Source organism: Macaca nemestrina, chromosome 6, assembly GCF_043159975.1.
Source record: "Macaca nemestrina isolate mMacNem1 chromosome 6, mMacNem.hap1, whole genome shotgun sequence".
NCBI classification, from domain to species: Eukaryota; Metazoa; Chordata; class Mammalia; order Primates; family Cercopithecidae; genus Macaca; species Macaca nemestrina.
In genome coordinates this window covers 24,231,580-24,253,067 of record NC_092130.1, presented here as the reverse complement: position 1 = coordinate 24,253,067, position 21,488 = coordinate 24,231,580, and the positions used below count along the sequence as shown (strand labels likewise).

Sequence of the window (21,488 nt, the reverse complement as noted above, 5' to 3'; positions counted from 1 at the left end):
TGCTTTTGGTTCAAACCAGGCTCAGCCACTTATCAACTGAGTGACCATGAGAAGGTTTACTTAACCTTACTGTCTGCTTATTCATTCATTCAATGAATATTTATTGAGCTCCACCTTCGTGCAAGGTTATCAGTGAAGTGAGGTGCTGGAGACACAGCAGGATGCCAGAGATAGAATTTCTTGCATGCATGGAGTTTACATTTTATTGGGGGATGAGAGATAATAAACAGATAGACATGTAATACATCAAAAAGACTTTTACATCTAGAGAAAAAGGGATGAGATATGTGGTATGAGTTTATAATTTTAAGCAGGGTAATTTTACAAGGGTCCTCACTGGAAAGGTAACATTTGGGCAAAGACATGAAACAGTGAGGAGAAAAGTTTCCCAGGTAGAGGGAATGATGAGTTCAAAGGCTCCTGATAGAGTCAGGGGTGTGTTAGAGGAGCAGCATGGCTAGAGAGGAAGAAATGAGAGGGAGAAGGGTAGATGATGAGGATGGTGGTAAGAAAGATGCATCAAACATCAAGCAGGATCTTTTTGGCCATTGTAACAACTTTAACTTTGAGTCTGAGTGAGGTGGAAGGTTTTGAGCAGGGGAGTGTCATTCTCTTACATGGGCCTGGTGGAGAATACCAGCCCTAGTTTGGGAAAGCCTGCTGTGCAACCTTGCACATCTTTAATGATGTCTTGCGCCAGCATGGTAGTAAAAGATGTGGTAAAAAATGGTCAGCTGCTGTATTTATTCTGAAGATAGCGCCACCAGAATGTGCTGATGAAATGGACAATGTGAGGTAGATAGGCAAGACAGGCATCAAGGTTTACTTGGAGGGTTTAGGCCTGACCAACTGGGTGAATAAAATTGCCATTGACTGAGAAGGTATACACTTAGAAGAAGGAGGGCTTTAGTATTTTCCAGGTGGGAGCTGGTGGTGGTGGTGGTGAAGTCATGACCTCAGTTGGGTCATGTTATATCTGATATGCCTATTGGAATCCCAAGTAGAGTTGTTGAAGAGTCAGTTGATTGAGTTTAGAGTTCAGGGAAATATCTGGGCCTGGAGACAAATCTCAGAGTTTTCAGAGTATAACTGGTATCTCAAGCTGTGGACCTGGAAGATGTACCTGGTGAGAAAGTGTGTATAGAGAAGAGGCTCAGGACTGAACCCTAAGATCTCCTTATGTTGGAAACTGGGAGGATGAAAAGATGCAACAGAGGTAGTCAAGATGGAGTGGCCAGTGGTAGCGGTAAGATTGGTACCTTAGAAGTCAAGTGAGGGAGGTATTTCAAGGTGGAGTGATGCACTGGTACCTGGTCTTACTTTTATGATAGACCAGTGTTAAACACATTGTTTTCGTATACTAAAGATTTGCTTGACACACAGATTGAACTGTGCCACAGATAATGAATCATCATGGAAAATCACTTTTGCTCTCCCATCCTCAGTTTCCCTGTAAGTTAAATGAGCAAATTTGATTTGATAAGTCCTAAAATACCTTCTAGCCTTGATACACTATGAATTTTCTTTTTGTATGATTCTTTAATTCAGTCAGGACTGAATCCATTCAGGCATTATGCAATTTTATGACAAACAGAATTTAAAATATCTTTTGTTTAGTCTCTCCAAACCAAATGGCCTTTAATTTAATATCACTCTGTCTTGTTTTTGCTTTTGTTTTTCTTTATGGACATTGTCTTTCTCTGGTGATTTTGTAGACTTGGAAGAAACCTCCATCCTCAGGGATTTGGAGAAGGCTATACTGGAACCTGTGTGAAGGCTGAGACAACTGTCCCTTTTGTGGTGGCCTGAGGGGATTTTCTTAATCCCAATGTTGCCCTGTAATTTATGTCCATGATTCAAGAAGATTAGGACTGCTAAGGTATGGGTTTGTGACTTTATTATTTTCTAAGACAAATGTGATACATTTAAAGATACTTATCTATATTCACAGCCTTTCTCCTACCCCTTTCCCTAACCTTCTTTTCCTCTTTACTTTGTCTCTTAAAGGAAAGATCTTTTCTATCTTGAAAAGACCCCACCACTTATGGGAAGTGTTACCACAGGTAAAGATACAATGGTAGAAACTGAAGGAAGCCTGCATTGACTCTATAATAAAGAGAGTGGTCAGAGGGCAAAGACAAAGCATGCAGACAGGTTTGTGCAGGTGTCTCAGCTAGAAAGAAAAGAGAAATGAGGGTAGATACTTATGTGATAAAAGACTTCAGGTAAAGAGATGAGTAAAGAAGTGGTGCTGTGTAATACACTATTTATTCGTATTTACAGTGTCCACAGGAGACTTTGACAAAATTTTGTTATTCCTTAAGGTCTTTAGGGGAGCTGTCTTTGTATTTATTTTGGATATATACCCATGCTGGAGCAGACTCTAAGTTGAAGTCAAAAGGTCTCAATTATTTTTTTCTAGTTCAAATGATAATTATCACAGTAATGGTAATTAGACACTCATCAACAAAGTATGCATTTGCATGCATATAAATACATCCTTATACACATACAAAAACCTGTATGATAAATATATGTAATTTATTGAATGGTATCTCTGTGTGTGTGTGTGTGTGTGTGTGTGTGTGTGTGTGTGTGCATGCACATGTGTATATGCATATATGTGTATATATATATAGAGAGAGAGAGTGTCGGGGAGGGAGGGACAGATGGAGTGAGAGGAGAGATAGAATGCTTAGAACCACCATTTGTGGAGTGTGTATTGTGAGTCAGGCATTGTGCTATGAGCTTTGAAAAAAAATATTATAAGCACAGCTCATAACAACCATCTGGAATAGAGATTTCTGTTCTGGGAAACCAAAGGGGATATAAGTAAAAAGGTTTTCTAAGGCTGTGTAGCAAGAAAGGGTCAGGGGCCAGACTCATTCCCAGACTTGGTAGAATTTAAGTCTCTGTGCTCATCTACTGTAGAGAGTAGTAGGATTGCATTCACTACTAGTTAAAAGCACTGGGGAAAAGATGATTTTACAGCTTAGAACCACATGGCATATTCAAGAGAAGTTGTAGGATGTCTCTGAAAATTCCATTGGTAACTCATTTGATGCCCTTTTAATCTCTTTCAAAAAAGAAAGAAAAATAATCCTTCATAACCCAAAGGCTTCTGGGAACCGGGAGACCAATGTAGGTGAGGTGTAGCATTGGCTCCCTTCTCTTGGTACCATAGGTCATATGTCATGCGCGTGCAAGGTAGAAGTGTGGAGCTGTTGAATATCACTTTAGTTACGGCCACAGGCCTGCTGTCATTTTATTTCTGAATTTCTCACTGCTAGAGTAAGTGTGGTGTGTGCTCTTAGCTAGTCATGAATGGGCCTTCCTTTGAGGATAAAGCACTTTCTATCTAGTATTCCCAAATGCCAGTGAATAAATGATTGAGCTGTGATGTTCACATTGCTTGCAGAAGTGCTAGAAAGCATGTCAAACAAACACTCCTCCTTCTCTAGGCAGAATAACTGTTTCTTTTTTTTATAAACAAGATAAATTATTTTTCTCTTTTTGGCATCTTTAAGGAAGTTTAAGTATAAATACTTAGTAAGAATTCATTTTTTATTAACATGGTTTTAAGGGCCAAATAGGTAATTAACCATTCATAAAAGAAAAATACAACACAGTGTACCTTTATTGAGTCCTTGAAAAGTATAAACATCCTACATAATTGATGTATAGTTGTGGTACAGTTATTTCTTCCCACTTACTCATTTTTTTTATTATTACTTTTTTTTCGGAGTTGGAATCTCACTCTGTTGTCCAGGCTGGAGTGCAATGGCACAATCTCAGCTCACTACAACCTCCACCTCCCAAGTACAAAAGTGATTCTCCTGCCTCAGCCTCCAAAGTAGCTGGGATTGCAGGCGCCCACCACCACACCTGGCTAATATGTTTGTATTTTTAGTAGAAATGGGGCTTCGCCATGTTGTCCAGGCTGGACTCGAACTCCTGACCTCAAGTGATCCTACCTCCTCGGCCTCCCAAAGTACTGGGATTACAGGTGTGAGCCACCATGCCCAGCCTTTCCACATATTCTTGATCTATTGGAAAGGAAAACTAAAATGTTCTCTGCTTGTCCTCAAAAATCTAGAGAAGCTTAGGGGTTTGGGTTGGGATTTTGATTACTTAGGTTTTTTGGCTTTGAGAGTATCGAACTTTAATTCAGAGTGTCTCTTCTGTCAAGAATGTTTACTTAGATGCCAGCTACTTACAACATACATTTAGAAAAATTTTAAAGGACTTGGCTATAAAAATGTTTCTGGTTTAGAGACCAATCAACCATTAAGGGGAAAATAAAGCTCTCTCTGATTGTTGACAGAGGATGCAAGGAGAAGAATGCCTGTTTTGCTGTGCATGTTCATCACAGGGCTCTATTCAGCTGTAGTATATATAAGAATGTACCTGTCTCTGTTCATAGACCAAAACCCAGTTTCCAGGAAGGAAGAAGGAAATGAGGCAGTGTTGGTACTATCAATCTGTCTGATGCTTTCTGGCTCTTATGCTGTGGTGCATGGAATAGATTTTTCAGATGTCTTTTCAAGTGAAGACACTATAAATTAGTGGCTATGGAACTAGCCTTTAGAAAAGGCCAATCAAAGTTCCAATAAAGCTCCTGTATGAACGTTAGAAAGGCCATCTAATTTTTCTAAGCCTATGCTGTTTAAAGTGTGTTTCATAAGCCAGCAGCATCAGCATCATCTAAGCTTGTTAGGCATGCAAATTCTTTGACCCTTTCCCAGACTTACTATTTGACTTTACTAAGTCAAAATTTCTTGGAGTAAGGTCCAGAAATCTGTTTTTATTTAATAAGCCATCTAGATAATTCGTATGCTTTGCTAAAATTTAAAAACCGCTGCTCACCTGATCTCTGAAAAATAAGGGAGCTTACAAAAATTTGATGTCTAAAAACTAGGACAATCTAAGAATATTAATGACCTATATGCCTTAGTGTGTGTGTATGTGTGTATTTGTATGTATACATACTGAACACATACATAAATACATGTGCATATGACATCAAAAGGGAAAAAACTTTTTCAAAAAATCATAAGCAAAGTTTCTGAGGTTTTAATGACTGCATTTGAAATCTACAAAATGGAAAAAATAGATATAAAATTAATTTAAAAACTAAACTTAAAATAGCTGTCATTATAAATAAGTGAGTCCGTAAAATAGAGTAAGCCAGACATCAAGGCTCATGCCTGTAATCCTAGTGCTTTGAGAGGACAAGAGAAGAAGATTGCATGAGGTCAGGAGTTCAAGACCAGCCTGGACAACATAGCAAGACCCTGTTTCTACAATAAAATAAAATAAAATAAAATAAAATAAAATAAAATAAAATAAAAAAGAAAAAAAAAGCAAAGAAAGAAATTAGCCAGGCATCATAGCACGTACCTATAGTCCTAGATTGCTTGCGTCCAGGAATTTGAGGTTATAGTGAGATATGACTGTGCCACTGCACTGCAGACTGGGTGACATAGTGAGACTCTGTCCCTATAAAAATAAAAATAAATAATAAAACAGAATAGAGAGTTCTGAAATAGGTAGACATATATATATTCAACTGGCTCTTAACAAGAGCACAACATTAATTCAAAAGAGATAGGAAAAATTGCTTCAACAAATAGTACAAAACAGCTGGATATTTCTGTAAAAATAAAGAAGCTTAACCTCTACCTTATACCATACACAAAAATCAGTTTGAGTCAGAGCACAGATTGAAACATAAATTTAAAAAAAAAAAAAAAGCAAAAAAAAAACTCACTAGAGATCTCCTGGAACAAAAGCTAGAATATCTTTATAACTTCAGGAGGAAAAGATTTCTTAGAAAAGACACAAAAGCACAAACCGTAAGAAGAAATAAATACTTTAAACTTCATGAAAATTAAAAGCATCTACTCATCAAAAAATACCACCAAGAAAATAAAGAGATGGACCACAGACCAGGAGAAAATATTTGTAATACATACATTTAACATATATATGAGCATGCACTTCATAAAACTAGATAAAATAACCAATAAAGATAAGCAGTGGTGCTTAATTTGCATTTGTTTTCAAATGCAAATTAAAACCACAATGAGATAGTTCTACACACTTATCAGAATGGCTAAAAATAAAAAGAATGAGAGCATCAAAAGTTAAAAGGATGTGAAGTAACCACAGTTCTCATACATTACTGGTAGAATTATATAATGTTCCTATCACTTTGAAAACCAATTTGGCAGTTTCTTATAAAGTTGTCCAATTATCTACTTTAAGACCTAGAAATTCCATTCCTAGGTATTTATCGAAGAGGATTGAAAACATTTGTGCACAAGTTTTCTTAATAACTTTAATTATAATAATTCAATCCTGAAAACAACTCAGATGTCTAACCAAAAAAAAAATGGATAAACTCTTACATATTCATAAAGTAGATGATATGGTTTGGCTCTGTGTCCCCATCCAAATCTCATCTCTAATTGTAATTCCCACGTGTCAAGGTAGGGACCTGGCTGGAAGATGTTTGGATCATGCTGTTCTCCTGGTAGTGAGTGAGTTTTCATAAGCTCTGATGGTTTAAAAGTGTTTGGCAGTTCCCCGCTCGCGCTCTCTCTCTCTCCTGCCACCATGTAAGACATGCCTTGTTTCTCCTTTGCCTTCTGCCATGATTGTAAGTTTCCAGAACTGTGAGTCAATTAAACCTCTTTTCTTTATAAATTATCCAGTCTCAGGTAGTTCTTTATAGCCAATGTGAAAATGGACTAATATAGTAGAATACTATTCAACAATAAAAAGACTGTCACACATACTAACATGGACAAATCTCAAAAGTAGTATGGTGTAGGTCTAACACCAGAAAAAAACTTGTATAATTTTATGTATATGAAAGTAGAGAATAGTCAGAACTAATCTATGATGACAGAAATCGGCTCAGTGCTTGCTTCTGGTGAGGTATTGCCTGGGAAATGTTCATGAGGGAAATTTCTAGGGTGATGAAAATGTTCTGTGTCTTGATATGCATCATCAAAGCTGATTAAATGATACACATATTAAGCATTTCACTGCATGCAAATTATATTTCAATTTTAAAATGCATTAAATTTTTGTTAGGAACTGCCATTAATTACGTACTTTGTTCAAAGTGCTTTTCTTTAAATGCATAAACTCATTTGATCCTTGAAACAACTCTCTGGGATAGGTATCATTATTCCTAATGTACAGATGTAGAAAGTGGTACTGAGAAAAGTTAAGGAACTTGCTCCAAATCATACTGCTTGGTCACAGAAGCTGAATTCAAGTGTCAGTCCATCTGACTCCAAGGCCTGGCTTAACTATCATGTTACTCATTTGGCGTAAGTGCCTATGACCCCATCTTTTTATTTTGAACTTTTATTTTAGGTTCCAGGATACATGTGAAGCTTTGTTATGTAGGCAAACTAGCGTCACAGGGGTTTGCTGTACAGACTATTTCATCATCCAGGTATTAAGCCTAGTACCCTATAGTTATTTTTTTCTGCTCCTCGCCTTCCCTCAACTCTCCACCCTCAAGTAGACCCCAGTGTCTGTTGTTCCCTTTGTGTTCACGAGTTCTCATCATTAGCTTCCACTTATAAGTGAGAACATGAGGCATTTGGTTTTCTGTTCCTGTGTTGGTTTGCTTAGGATGATAGCCTCCAGCTCCATCCATGTTCCCACATTAGACATGATGTTGTTCTTTTTATGGCTGCATAGGATTCCATGGTGTACATATGCAACATTTTCTTCATCCAATCTGTCATTGATGGGCATTTAGGTTGATTCATTGTCTTTGCTATTCTGAATAGTGCTGCAATGCACATTCATGCACATGTGTTTTTATGGTAGAATGATTTATATTCCTCTGGGTATATATTCAGTAACGGGATTGCTGGGTGAAATGGTAATTCTGCTTTTAACTGTCTGAGGAATCATCATACGGCTTTTCACAATGGTTGAACTAATTTATACTCCCACCAACAGTATATACGTGTTCCCTTTTCTCTGCAATCTCACTAGCATCTGTAATTTTCTGACTTTTTAGTAATAGCCATTCTGACTGGTGTGAGATGGTATCTTATAATGGTTTTGATTTGCATTTGTCTAGTGATCACTGATACTGAGCTTTTTTTCATATGCTTGTTTGGCCACATGTATGTCTTCTTTTGAAAACTATGTCCTTTGCCTACTTTTTAATGGGGTTGCTTGTTTATATCTTATAAATTTGTTTAAGTTCCTTGTAGATGCTGGATATTAGACCTTTGTCATATGCATAGTTTGCAGATATTTTCTTCCATTCTGTAGGCTGTTTACTCTGTCGAAAGTTATTTTTTAGTTTTTTGCTGTATAGATGCTCTTAAGTTTAATTAGATTCCACTCGTCAATTTTTGCTTTTGTTATGATTGCTTTTGGTGTCTTTGTCATGAAATCTTTGCCCATTCCCATGTCCAGAATGGTATTGCCTAAGTTGTATGACTCCATCTTTATTCCAGGCCAGTTATGTGGAAACAGTCTCTTGAAGAGGCTTCCAGAATAACCCATTAGGGGCAGTGGTTGTTAAATAAATGCTTTCTGTATTTCTCTTTATTCTTGTCTTTTCGTTTTTGTTGTTGTTGTTGTGATTGTTGTTTTTTGAGATGGAGTTTTGCTCGTCGTCCAGGCTGGAGTGTAATGGTGCAATCTTGGCTCACCACAACCTCCGCCTCCCAGGTTCAAGCGATTCTCCTGCCTCATCCTCCCGAGTAGCTGGGATTACAGGCGCCCGCCACCATGCCTGGCTAATTTTTTTATATTTTTAGTAGAGACGGGGTTTCACCACGTTGGCCAAGCTGGTCTCGAACTCCTGACCTCAGGTAATCCACCGGCCTCGGCCTCCCAAAGTGCCATGATCACAGCCATGAGCTACCACGCCTGGCCAGCATTCTGTATTTTTCTAATAATTATGGGGAGATAAAAGTTAATAGCAAATATTACTTCTGCCCTCAAGGATCATTGCTTTAAAGTGCTCTAATTCAAGCCTGTTGTCTCAAGATGAACCTTCTAGAACATGGACCATGATATAAATTCTAGAGCCAGAAACTGTGTACTATGCAGTTTAGAAAATCCCATATGATGACTTGCAGAGGCAATGTCATTTAATAAAGAGCTCTGGCGTGAGACTGCCTTAGCTCAAGTCCAGGTGGTTCTACTTTCTGGGTGCTCCAGACCTCAGTTTCTTCACGCATAGGATGGGGATGATTCTCATACCTACCTGATACAAAGTGAGGATTAAATAAAATTATGCTGCTAAAAAATTAGTATGTGATGGTTCCTTATAAGCCCTTTATAAATGTTAGGCTGCTGTTTTGGGTTTTAGAGATTATATGAACAATGACATTCCTAAGCAAGAGAATAATCTAATTCCCTATTGTATGTGGCAGCTCTGAGTCCCTATGTGTGTCTATGTATTCACTTAATTTTAGCTGAAAGCAAAATGCTGTTGTTTCTAAAAACTGTATTACTGTTTTATTATAAGAATTTGTAACCTCGGAATGAAGTGGACCCTGTTGCTCAACAGAAAAAAAAAAAAAAGGCATTTAATTACTATATAGGAAATTGTGTTGTGGAAAAATTGTCATTAAATGTAATTGTTATGCTTTATCTGTCCAGAATGATTGAAAGGACCCTGAAACTATTTAGCATGTTTAACAGATATCAGCAAGGTTAATTGTTTGGGAACATCGAAGAGCTGAATTCCTCCGTGCACAATTTGTATTCCTGTCATATTAGTTTCTTTTTTTCTTTTTTTTTTTTTTTTGAGGCGGAGTCTCGCTCTGTCGCCCAGGCTGGAGTGCAGTGGCCGGATCTCAGCTCACTGCAAGCTCCTCCTCCCAGGTTTACGCCATTCTCCTGCCTCAGCCTCCCGAGTAGCTGGGACTACAGGCGCCGCCACCTCGCCCGGCTAGATTTTTGTGTTTTTTTTAGTAGAGACGGGGTTTCACCGTGTTAGCCAGGATGGTCTTGATGTCCTGACCTCGTGATCCGCCCGCCTCGGCCTCCCAAAGTGCTGGGATTACAGGCTTGAGCCACCGCGCCCGGCCTGTCATATTATTTTCTTCATGATTTCAGCATCAGTCTTTATTTTATCTGTAGCTTTTAAAGTCTTGATTTCCACAGTACAATTTAAAATCCAGAAAAATTGCAAATATGTGCAAGCTAACAGTACCTTTCCTATAAGGAAAAATTAATTAGAATATTACCAAGTTGCTATGTAAGTAGAAAATCTCTATGCACCTCCAAGTAATGTTGTCAAAAGGAAATTAGAGGCTGCTTTTGTGGATAGGTTTTGTTATTGTTTCTCATAGTCACCACTGAGGGTGGGGAGATGGGTAACTTCGAAGAATAATTTTTCAGGTACTGTCAGGTGTACCTGGAGGAGTGTGTGTGTGTGTGTGTGTGTGTGTGTGTGTGTGTGTGTGTATGTGTATCTGTAGATAAGTATTTTCTTCTCGGGGATCTTTCTTACCAGTGAATCTTATGCTGGTTTTGTAGAAGTCCTAATATTCATGTGGATCACTTTTGCACTTGTCTGTTTTCTTTGGATGTGGAAATGATGGTTTTTATATTTTTGTGCCTCACAGCACAGCAGCGGAACTGTGGCTAACTTATCAAGTCTTATGGCGGCCCTTCTCTTACGGCTTTCTTTAGCCCTCATTGAATTTCTCTGGAAATTCATCATGCATTGAAATTTTGTCTCAGATAATAAATATCTTAGTGTCAAACATGGGGAGGATGAGCAGAGGGGAATCATGGTTTCTTGTGAAAAGAGAAGAATCTGGCTGGATAATTCAGAACGTCACTTTCTACAGCTGGTTTTATTTCTTTATTCTACCAGTATACACTGAGTCCCTGTTGAGTCAGGAGTTATACTGAGCTTGGCCACTTGATATCGATGTGACACCTACCCTCTCTTTTGGATCTCAATTTCCTCAAATGTAAAATGAGCGTTTGTATCAGATAAGCCTAGAGCTTAGCAAATATTACAGTTCCATTCAATTTCAAGTGAATTAGTAATTAATGTTTCTACAGGAGCACTCTTTGGGCACGTGTGACAAACTCTCTGTAAGTGTTGAGTCTAACATGGAATATGAGGTCAAAACAGATTGAGCTAAAGAAATTTTTTATAAATTCTATGAAAGACTTTTTGCTTAATTTTAGCATTTACTGTCTTCAATGAGACCTTGAAATGCCATTCAGAATATCTTATTTGAAATATAATCTCATTTTTTTACCTATATATTCCAGAAATATTCTATTCTTTTGTTCCTACTTCCAATAATAGTTCTTAGAAAGTTATCCTCGTTTTATGGATGTGGAAACTAAGAAAGAGAGGTCAAGTTGCTTTCTTGAAACCACCCTGGTGGATTAAAATTCTCTCATCTGATCTTTGTGTTGGGCCCTTAAAATGCATGTAATGGGCCCAGTTCTAGTCTCAGATTTTTTTAGTCCTGCCCAACTAAAGGATACTTCCTTGAATGTTCTTTGATTCTGCTTCTGATTCTGGTAGCTGCAGAATGTGGTTTTTGCCTTTATTTTTTTGTTTCTAATTCAGATAGCTACTGTTTTAGGAATAGTCTCTTTTTGACAGTTACTGAAAAAAAGATCTGTGTTTTTCCCCTTGAGCATTATGTTTTGCAGTCTGTTTGTTTACTTGGGTTGAATTTTACCCAAGGCCTTTGAAACTAAACAAAATCTCAGTTGCTGCTGCGTTCAAAATCTTGTACAGATTTAGGTCTTATCTGCTGGGTTAACACACACACACACACACACACACACACAGAGACACAGACACACACCCGGTTTCTCTCTCTTTCTCCAACACAAGAAATGGCCATTTTAACTTTCTTCTGCAGTTTTTAATGTATTGTTTTCATAACTAAGCAAATATAACATAAGTTAAAAATCTCTCCACTAAAAATTCACATCTTACAGAAAGACCTTTTTTTCCCTCTTCAACTTGTTTACTCTTCCCTTTTGCTTTCCTGCTAAACCCACCCGCTCTTGGTCATTTCTTTTCATGAGACTTTTTCAAATGTTTACACCAGTACACCAGCATTTTCCTCATATTTAGCCTGGATTGAAGAGTCAATCTATGCCCATCTCATATATTTGTTATGAAGACCAAAGTGGCATAAATGCGAAAATGCTTTGAAAACCATCCCGCTCCCCGGCTGCCTAAAGGACTGTCTGAAGAGCTTCACGTACGATATACCATCTTCCCATTCCATTCGCCTTTTTGTGTCATATCTTTTTACTCACTCCTTGCTTCTCTTCCCCCAGTCTTTCCACCAGCTTCAGTGAATGTTTCCATTTATTAGAAAGATGTTATATGTTATGTCCTTTAATATCATCCCCTTTTTTTTTCTTTTTTTTTTTTTTTTTTGAGACGGAGTCTTGCTCTGTGGCCCGGGCTGGAGTGTAGTGGTGTGATCTTGGCTCACTGCAACCTCTGCCTCCTGGGTTCACGCCATTCTCCTGCCTCAGCCTCCCAAGTAGCTGGGACTACAGGCACCCGCCACCACACCCGGCTAATTTTTTTTTTTTTTTTAAAGAGACGGGGTTTCACTGTGTTAGCTAGGATGGTTTCGATCTCCTGACCTTGTGATCTGCCCACCTCGGCCTCCCAAAGTGCTGGGATTCCAGACATGAGCCACCGTGCCCGGCCTCCTTCTCTTTTGCACTTGCTGGTTCTTTTGTCTGTAGTGCCCACAGCAACAGCAACAAATCTGGAAAACCCCTCACCTTTAAAGTTCCGTTATGGAAAACCAAACACCGCATGTTCTCACTCATAGGTGGAAACTGAACAATGAGAACACTTGGACACAGGGTGGGGAACATCACACACCGGGGCCTGTTGTGGGGTGGGGGGAGGGGGGAAGGATAGCATTAGGAGATATACCTAACGTAAATGACGAGCTAATGGGTGCAGCTCACCAACATGGCACATGTATACATATGTAACAAAGCTGCACATTGTGCACATGTATCCTAGAACTTAAAGTATAATAAAAAATAGCGATAATAAAGTTCCAGTTCACTGGAGGCCTTCTGGACTCCCTTGAACTGAAAGTCACGTATTCCCTTTTGACTCCATTGCATTTTTTGCAAACCTGTATTGTAATTATTACTGTGAAGAGTGGTCATTATAATTGTATTTGCAAGTCAATCTCCCTCAATGAAATTCAAGCTCTTCAAGGCAACAATTCTTGTTTTCATGAGTGTATCTTCTAGTTCCCAACTCTGCATAGCATATAGTAAGTACTCAATAGATATGGATGGGTGGATAAATATATGGCAGAATGGATTTAGTTTTAAAATAGGTCATTTTCTCATGACTCATTGATTCTTTTTGGATTTTCTTATTTTTTAATTTCCAGTTGTTTTTGGTTTGGGTTTTTATTTACTGTCCTAGTTTTTCCATCTGTGTAATGTATTTTATATGTCTTGTATTCATATTTTCCTCCTACCCACTATATCCATTCTTGTTACCTTTCTTCCTAATACAGCATTGTGCTCTTCTGCCTTTATGGAAGCCCTCACCTTTCTCACTAGGCCAGGGATATAAGACACCTGGTACATGTGCTACTACCCTTCTTCCCCGTTGCCTTCCAGACATCACTAATTAATTCTAGCTCAGGAGCTGTAGAATCCTTCCAACACATCACTCCAGACAGTACTTGATACCAGCATGGAAACTGAAACCTATCTGCTATTTCTGGATTAGAAGATTTTCTGTCCAGCTTCCAGTTACTTTTTCCATGTCTCCTTTGCATAAATTCTTGCTTGAGAGACTGTGGGTCTTATATTAGAATTTTGAAAAAGTTTAGCAAGCTACTAGACTTAATCTATTAGGCTTCAGAAGCCAAGAAGCATTTCTGAAACATGTTGCTACATATGGAATGTCTGTGGAATTGTTTCCATACTTTGAGTTTGTTTTTTTGTATAAATGAATGTTAATGTCCCTGGAGATTTTTTGGGTTTTAATACACTTACTCCTTTAAGAGACTATTTTCAATATATTTTATATTCCTGAAGGTTAGTTTTCAGGATCTGAACTTCCTAATTGAGTTTTCTGACTGGTGGTGTCTTATCTACAAATAACATTTTGATGTCATTATTAGTGGTGTAACAAAAAATGTAAGACATTCTGATAGACAAATGATTCATCACTATAATAAAGGTGATAAAAACTCCCTTCCTCAGAAATAGAAATACAGTCTATTTATCTAGTTACTACCTTTCTGACATTTTTCTTCCATCACATTACCTTCAATCTGTGTTTTTAATTTTTATTTATTTGTTTATATTCTGGGAGAGGATTTTGCCCTGTTGCCCTAATGCAGTGGTACAAATGCAGCTCGCTTCATTCTCTGCCTCTTGGGCTCAAGTGATTCTCTCGCCTCAGCTTCCTAAGTAGCTGGGACTACAGGTGCACACCATCATACCTGGCTAATTTTTAAATTCTTTTTGTAGAGACAGGGTCTTGCCGAATTGCTGAGGCTGTTCTTGAGCTCCTGCTCACAGCAGTCTCCTACCTCAGCCTCCCAAATTGCTGGGATTATAGGTGTGAGTCATTATGCCAGCCTCGATCACTTTTTAAAATAAAAATATGTGTGTGTGTGTGTGTTTTTCTCAGAAATAGATGACCACATGCAAATGCAGATGGTCTGTATACAATTTTAGGATGTGTTTGGATCCACTTAAGTGCTTCCATGGAATAAAAGTTAGGAACCCTTCCTGTAGTGATATAGAGGGAATTGTGACCCTCAATAGTTTATGATTTTAATCTCATTCTTCTTTAGGAGGTAATGTGTACACATAAAGACAAAGGTTCCATATAAGGAAGCGTGTGACCTAAAAGAGAGATTATAGACATAGGGAATAATCAGAAAATATTTTTGACATTTAATGATATTCAAATCATTGATATCTGGGATTTTACTAAAAGCTATAGGATTGAACTCAAGCAAAAGTTACTACCTTCTTCTGTACAGTTAATGGTTAAACCCCAAGTGGCAAAAAGAATGGGAGGGGAGTAAACAGTAGATTTGATTTTAAAACATTCTTGGAAGATAGATAGAAAAAGTATAATTTTGTATTATATAAAACATAGCTCAGTAAAGAAATCAAGAAACTACTCAGTAAAGGTCTTAAAATTGGGAACTATGACAAAGTGAGGGAGGAAAGGAGCAAAACTTGAATGTTGGCCTATGGTATGAAGGATGGTTCTTCCTCTTTTCCATTACTACTCATTAATGGAGATGATAGGAGCATTTTACCCCCAGGACAAAACCGGAGGATTCTTTTCTGAAGACACTGAGTGAATTTCTCAAGGGGGCAGTTAAGGCTGATCAGTGGGATGGGTGACCAAGTAAGGCCTTTCCTTTATGCCCTTTGAGGCATCCCAAGCCTGGGTTTAGTTTCCTGCTTGCTTATCTTTGAGGAAAGCCAGCCAGTGCTCAGCCCCACCCATGTGCCCATGAAGCCACAGTCTTGTGGGAAAACAGACCTGCATATAAAAGTGTCATGTATTGTGCACATTTAACTTATCTCAATTGAACTATATACAGTGGAACATAGAGAATATGTAGAAAAATAATTTAAGTATTTCTCATTCTACTCACAGTGGGAACATATTCCAGATGGTCAGTCAAATGGGAGGCATAAATTTGCTAATTTAGTAGGTCTCGGTTTCTTCATGTTTTTCATAGCATGACCATCTCACTCTATTAAATAAGATTCGACTATTTAAAATGTGTGTAGCATTATACTAGATCAAAAATACGTGGAGTATTTCTTGTGGTTTTTAACTTGATTTCTTCCCTAGAGAAATGCTTTTGTGCTATATTGTGAAATACTGGACACTTTTCTAGTGACTTTTCCAGGGTCATTTTGACTATATATGAATTTTGTCTCAAATATGGGTGGGGCCAGCAGCATTACTGGTTCAGTGGTAGAATTCCTGCCTGCCAAATATGGGTGGTTCTGTCACCTAACCCTAATGCAAGATGACTCCATTATAACACAGTGGGGAAAATTTCACAAGCTACAATAAAATAGTTAATTCATTTTCCCCATTTATTTTTGTACTCAACTTTCCTGTGATATTATTAATATACAATAAAATCACACATTTTAAATGTGGGATCTGAATTTTGACAAAGGTACACACTCATGGAATCCCTGCCCCAATCAAGATATAGCATATTTCTCTCACCATAAAGTTCATTCCGTCTTGATATTTTCCTCTTCCATTGAGGCAACCAGTGTTCTGTCTTTTAAAACCTCACATACACAGAGCCAGGCACGGTGGCTTCTGCCTATAATCCCAGCACTTTGGGAGGCCGAGGTGAGCAGATCACTTGAGACCAGGAGTTCAAGACCAACCTGGCCAACATGGTGAAACTCCATCTCTACTAAAAATAGAAAACATTAGCCAAGTGTGATGGCACATGCCTGTAATCCCAGCTACTCAGGAAGCTGAGGCAGGAGAACTGCTTGAAGCTGGGAGGCAGAGGTTGCAGTGAGCTGAGATCATGGCTCTGCACTCCAGTGTGGGCAACAGAGTGAGACTTCATCTCAAAACAAACCAAAGAACCAAAAAAACCCAGAACTTCACATACATGGTCTTATGGGATATATTCAATTCTTTCTAGCTTCCTCTATTCAGTGTGTTTTTGAGATTCATCCATGTGGTCTTGTGTAACAGTAGATCCTTCCATTTTACTTCTTACCAGCATCATTCAATTAATACACCATAATTACTTATTCATTTTCCTTTTGATTAACATCTGGTTGTTTCCCATTTGAGAATAGTAAGAATTACCCTATTATAAATATTTGTGAGCATGTCTTTGTGTAGACATAGGTTTTCACTTCTTAGTGAATATCAATGAGTGAAATTTCTGTGATATGGGGTAGGTATACATTTAGCTTTAGAAGGAACCACCAAATGGTTCTCCAATGTGGTTCACTCCCATAAGCGATATATGAAAGATCCAGTTATTTGATTGTCTTGTCAATGCTTGGTATTGTTAGCCTTGTTAAATTTAACCATAGTTGATATAAAATAAGATTTCTTCTTGTTTTAATTTGCACTTCCCTGTTGGCTAGTAATGTTAAGCACTTTCAGTTGTGCTTGTTGGCCATGTGTATATCTGTTGTGAAAAGTCTATTCAAGTCTTTTGCCCCATTTTTATTGGATTGTTTGCCTTTTTATTATTGGGTTGTAAGAGCTCTTTTAATATCCTGGATATAGTTCTATGTCATTTATGTATACTGGAGATATATTCATCCAGTCTGTTACTTGACTTTTCATTTTTTAAATGATGTCTTCTGAAGAACAGGAGTTTTTAATTTTGATGAAGTTCAGTTTATTTACATTTTTATTTTATATTTCTGCTTTTTTGTTCTACCTCAGAAATCTTTGCTTGACTCCAAGTCACAAAAGATATTCTCCTATGTTTTCTGCTGGAAATATTATACCTCTAGCTTTTACATTTAGGATAGCAGTCTATCTTGAATTAATTTTTATAGTTTGGGCTTTTACAGTTTCATATTCAATATATCAGCTTACAGGTTCATCAATCGTTGGCTAGTTTCTTCTAAACACAGACCATCTTTCTCTGGTAGGCTTGTTTCTGTGCTTATCTTACCTCCAATGTTAGCACCTGGCTCCAATTATGAGAGTTGTGTCCTTGTTCACCTAGGAAATGTTTTGTCTCTCTGGAATTTGATTCTCTTAGACTTCTTTGGAGCCACAGCAATTTAATACCTTTAAAGAAAGGTATGTATTAGTCTGTTGAAGACATTTCTTACAGTTTGGGCAGGAGCACATTCTGTTCTTATTCCTCTATGTCCTAACCACAGGGAAACTTTCACACCCCTGTTTTAAAAAAAGAAATGACAATTGAACTTAGGAAGAAAACAGGTAGCATGGAAGAGAAAAACATAATTGCTATGGTTCAAAGGATGATGCCTCCTCCAAAATTCATGTTGGAACTTAATTTACAATGCAACATGGTTAAAGGGTATGGCCTTTTGGAGGTGACTAAGTCATGAGCTTTCATCCCTCAGGAATGAGACTGACACCTTTATAAAAGGGCTTGAGGTTGAAGGAAAAGCTCTCTGTTATTCCACTCATCTGCCATGTGAGGAAACAGCATTCCTGCCCTCAGGAGGATGCAGCTTCCATCTTAGAAGCAGAGAGGGCACCCCTCACCCGAAAACAAACTTGCCAGTACCTTGATCCTGTACTTCTGAGTCTTCAGAACTGTCAGACATAAATTTCTATTTATAAATGACCCAGTCTGGGGTGTTCTGTTATAGCAGTACAAAATTACAAGATAGAAACCAGCACCAGAGCAGTGGGGTTGTTGCTATAACAAAGAGCTGAAAACATGGAAGTGGATTTGGAAGTAGGTAATGGCTAGAGGCTGAAACAGACATAAAGTTAATTCTGGAAAAAGCTTGTATTGCTGTGAGCTGAGCATTAAGGCTGCTTCTGGTAAGGGCCTCAGAAGAAGAGAGCTGTAGAGAAAGGCTGTCTTAAAGATGATCTAAGTGGTCATGAACAGAATGTTGGTAGAAATGTGGATGCTGAAAGACCAGTTTGATGAGGTCATAGAGGATCATGAGGAATATCTTATTGGAAACAGAAGAAAAGGCCATCCTTCTTACACAGTGGCAAAGAACTGGCCAACATGTTTCCATATCATATTGCTTTGTGGAAGGCAAGATTTCAGAGATATGAACTAGGAAATTTAGTGGAGAATATCTCTTGGCAGAGTGTTTAGGGTGCTGCATGGCTTCTCTCAACTGGTTATATAGTAAAATATGAGAATAGAAAAAATGAGTTAAAGACAGAATTTATAATCAAATAGGAAGCAGAACATAAAAATCTGGAAAATTCTCAGCCTAGTAAAATAAAGATAAAAAAGCATGTTTAGGAGAGAAAACCAAGGGTGTGCCTGGCTAAGTGACCCTTTGATAAGAAGATTAGTATGGATAGAAGTTAGCCCCATGCTATTCATAAAAGAGAATAAAAGAATGACTTGGAAGGCATTTCACATATCTTTGAGGCTGCCACTTCCATTACAGACCCAGAGTGCCAGGGCCCTGGGGCAGAACAGTTTTAAGGGAGGGGCCCAGGAAGCTGTGGGATCTTGAGGCTTGCTGCCTAGGGTTGCCTCAAGTCTCTGCTTCCTGAATTCCAGCACACTGCTATTTGACCACCCTAGTTGTGACTCCACTCCAGAAGATATAAACCAAAAATCTTGGTGGTGTTCATGTGGTGCCAATTCTGCAGGATTACATAGTACATGTGCGTGAAGGCTTGGCTACCTCTACCTAAATTTCAAAGGATGCCTTGGAGAGTCTCAGGACCCAGGCAGAGAATTGCCACAGGGGCAGGAAGGCAAGAGGGCCCCTACTAGGTCAGTGCCTAACAACCACAGAGACTGGGTCACCACAGAGAATCCCAGCTAGGAAAATGTCTAGTAGAGCCATGGGAACAAGGTCACCCCAAGACCCCAGAACTATGGCACCAAGTGTGATTTTCCAGCCTGGGAGAGCTGCAGGCACCTGACCTCTGCATGTGAGAACTGATAAGTGGGCTGCTCACAGCAAAGCCTGGACTCAGGGCCTTGAAGGGCCAACCCTTGCCCTAGTGGAGGGCAGGACATAGGGTCAAAGATTATCCTCAAGCCTCAAGATTTATTGTTTATCTCATTGGGTAAAAAGACAAATCTGGTAGATCAATGCAGTGGTTTTTCCACTTATTATAAAGACCCTCAGAGATATAAGATAAATGGGGGAGGGGGCTGATTATCAAAGAAACCTTAAAATATTATTTATGCTGAAGGAAGAGAAGTGATTGAATTTACATATCTAGAGCCAAGTGAAGTAAATGGGAAGGAACCCATTTCTATATCCCTGTTTCATTGTCTTTAATTTTCAAAACTCTGAGTAAAAAGGATTTCTTAAGTCATTTTGTAACAGGGAGAGAAGAATACCTCATATGCAAGGAAATAATCTTCAAACTAGTATCAAACTTTTTATCAGCAATACTCGAGGCAACAAGCAGTGGAGCAGTTTCCTTCATTTTCTGAGGAAAAAAACTATTTTCAGCCTGATATGGTTTGGATCTGTCTTCACTCAAATGTCATGTGGAATTGTAATCCCCAATGTTGGAAGTGGGGCCTGGTGGGAGATGATTGAATCATGGGAGCAGTTTCTCATGGTTTAGCAGCATCTCCTTGGTGTTGTTATCACTATAGTGAGTGAGTTCCCATGAGATCATATGGTTTAAAAGTGTGTAGCACCTCCCTGCCTTCCTCCTATTCTGGTCATGTGAAATGCTGGCTCCCCCTTTGCTTTCTGCCATACTTGGAAGTTTCCTGGGGCCTCCCCAGAAGCAGAAGTCACTATACTTCCAGTACAGCCTGCAAACTGTGAGCCAATTAAACCTCTTTTCTTTATAAATTAGCCAGTCTCAGGTATCTCTTTACAGCAATGTGAGAACAGACTAATACAGAAAATTGGTTTCGAGAAGCGGGGCATTGCTATAAAAGCATCTGAAAATGTAGCAGCTTTGGAACTAGGTAATGGGCAGGAGTTGGAACAATTTGGAGGGCTCAGAAAAAGACAGGAAGAGGAGGGAACATTTGGAACATCCTAGAGGCTTGTGAAATTCTTGTGACCAAAATGCTGATAGTGATATGGACAGTGAAGTCCAGGCTGAGGAGGTCTCAGACAGAAATGAGGAACTTTTGGAAACCAGAGAAAAGGTCACTTTTGCTATGCATTAGTAAAGAGGTTGGCTGCATTGTGCCCTTTTCCTTGGGATCTGTGGAACTTTGAATTGGGGAGTGGTGATTTAGGGTATCTGATGGATGAAATTTCTAAGTAGCAAAACATTCAAGATTTGGCCTGGTTGCTTCTAACAGCCTATGTTCCTATATGTGAGCAAATAAATGACCTGAAACTGGAACTTAAATTTAAAAGGGAAGTAGAGTGTAAAAGTTTGAAAAATTTGCAGCCTGACCCTGTAGTAGAAAAGTCAATTTTTAGGAGAGGAATTGAAATAGGCTGCAGAAATTTGCATAACTGAAAGGAAGGCAAATGCTGATAGCCAAGACAATGGGGAAGCAGACTGGAAGGCATTTAAGAAACCTTTGAAGAAACCCCTCCCATCACAGGCCCAGAGGCCTAGGAGGGAAGAATGATTCTATGGGCCAGTCCTAAGGCCCCATTTCCCCTGAGTGGCCTCAGGACACTGCTTTTTGCCTCCTAGCTCCTCCTATTCCAGCCTTGGCTCCAGACAGGTACAGCTCAGGCCACTGCTTCAGAGGATGCAAACTGTAAGCCTTGGTGGTTTCCACATGTTGTTAAGCCTGTGAGTGCACTGAATGCAAGCATTAAGGCTTGGGAGCCTTTGCCAAGAT

General features: G+C 38.7%; 1 protein-coding gene across 5 annotated transcripts in view; it reads left to right on the top strand.

The window, feature by feature from the left end:
- LOC105482381 (sarcoglycan delta) overlaps window positions 1-21,488 on the top strand; it is a 1,038,167-nt gene that overhangs the window by 411,216 nt on the left and 605,463 nt on the right. For 4 of the 5 annotated variants that reach the window (XM_024792975.2, XM_071098159.1, XM_011742434.3 and 1 more), the window contains one exon: window positions 1,716-1,879. The exons of the other annotated variant lie outside the window; for it this stretch is intronic. The gene's annotated coding sequence lies outside the window, so the exon portion shown is untranslated. The remainder of the gene's footprint in view (window positions 1-1,715; window positions 1,880-21,488) is intronic. 5 annotated transcript variants of the gene reach the window in all.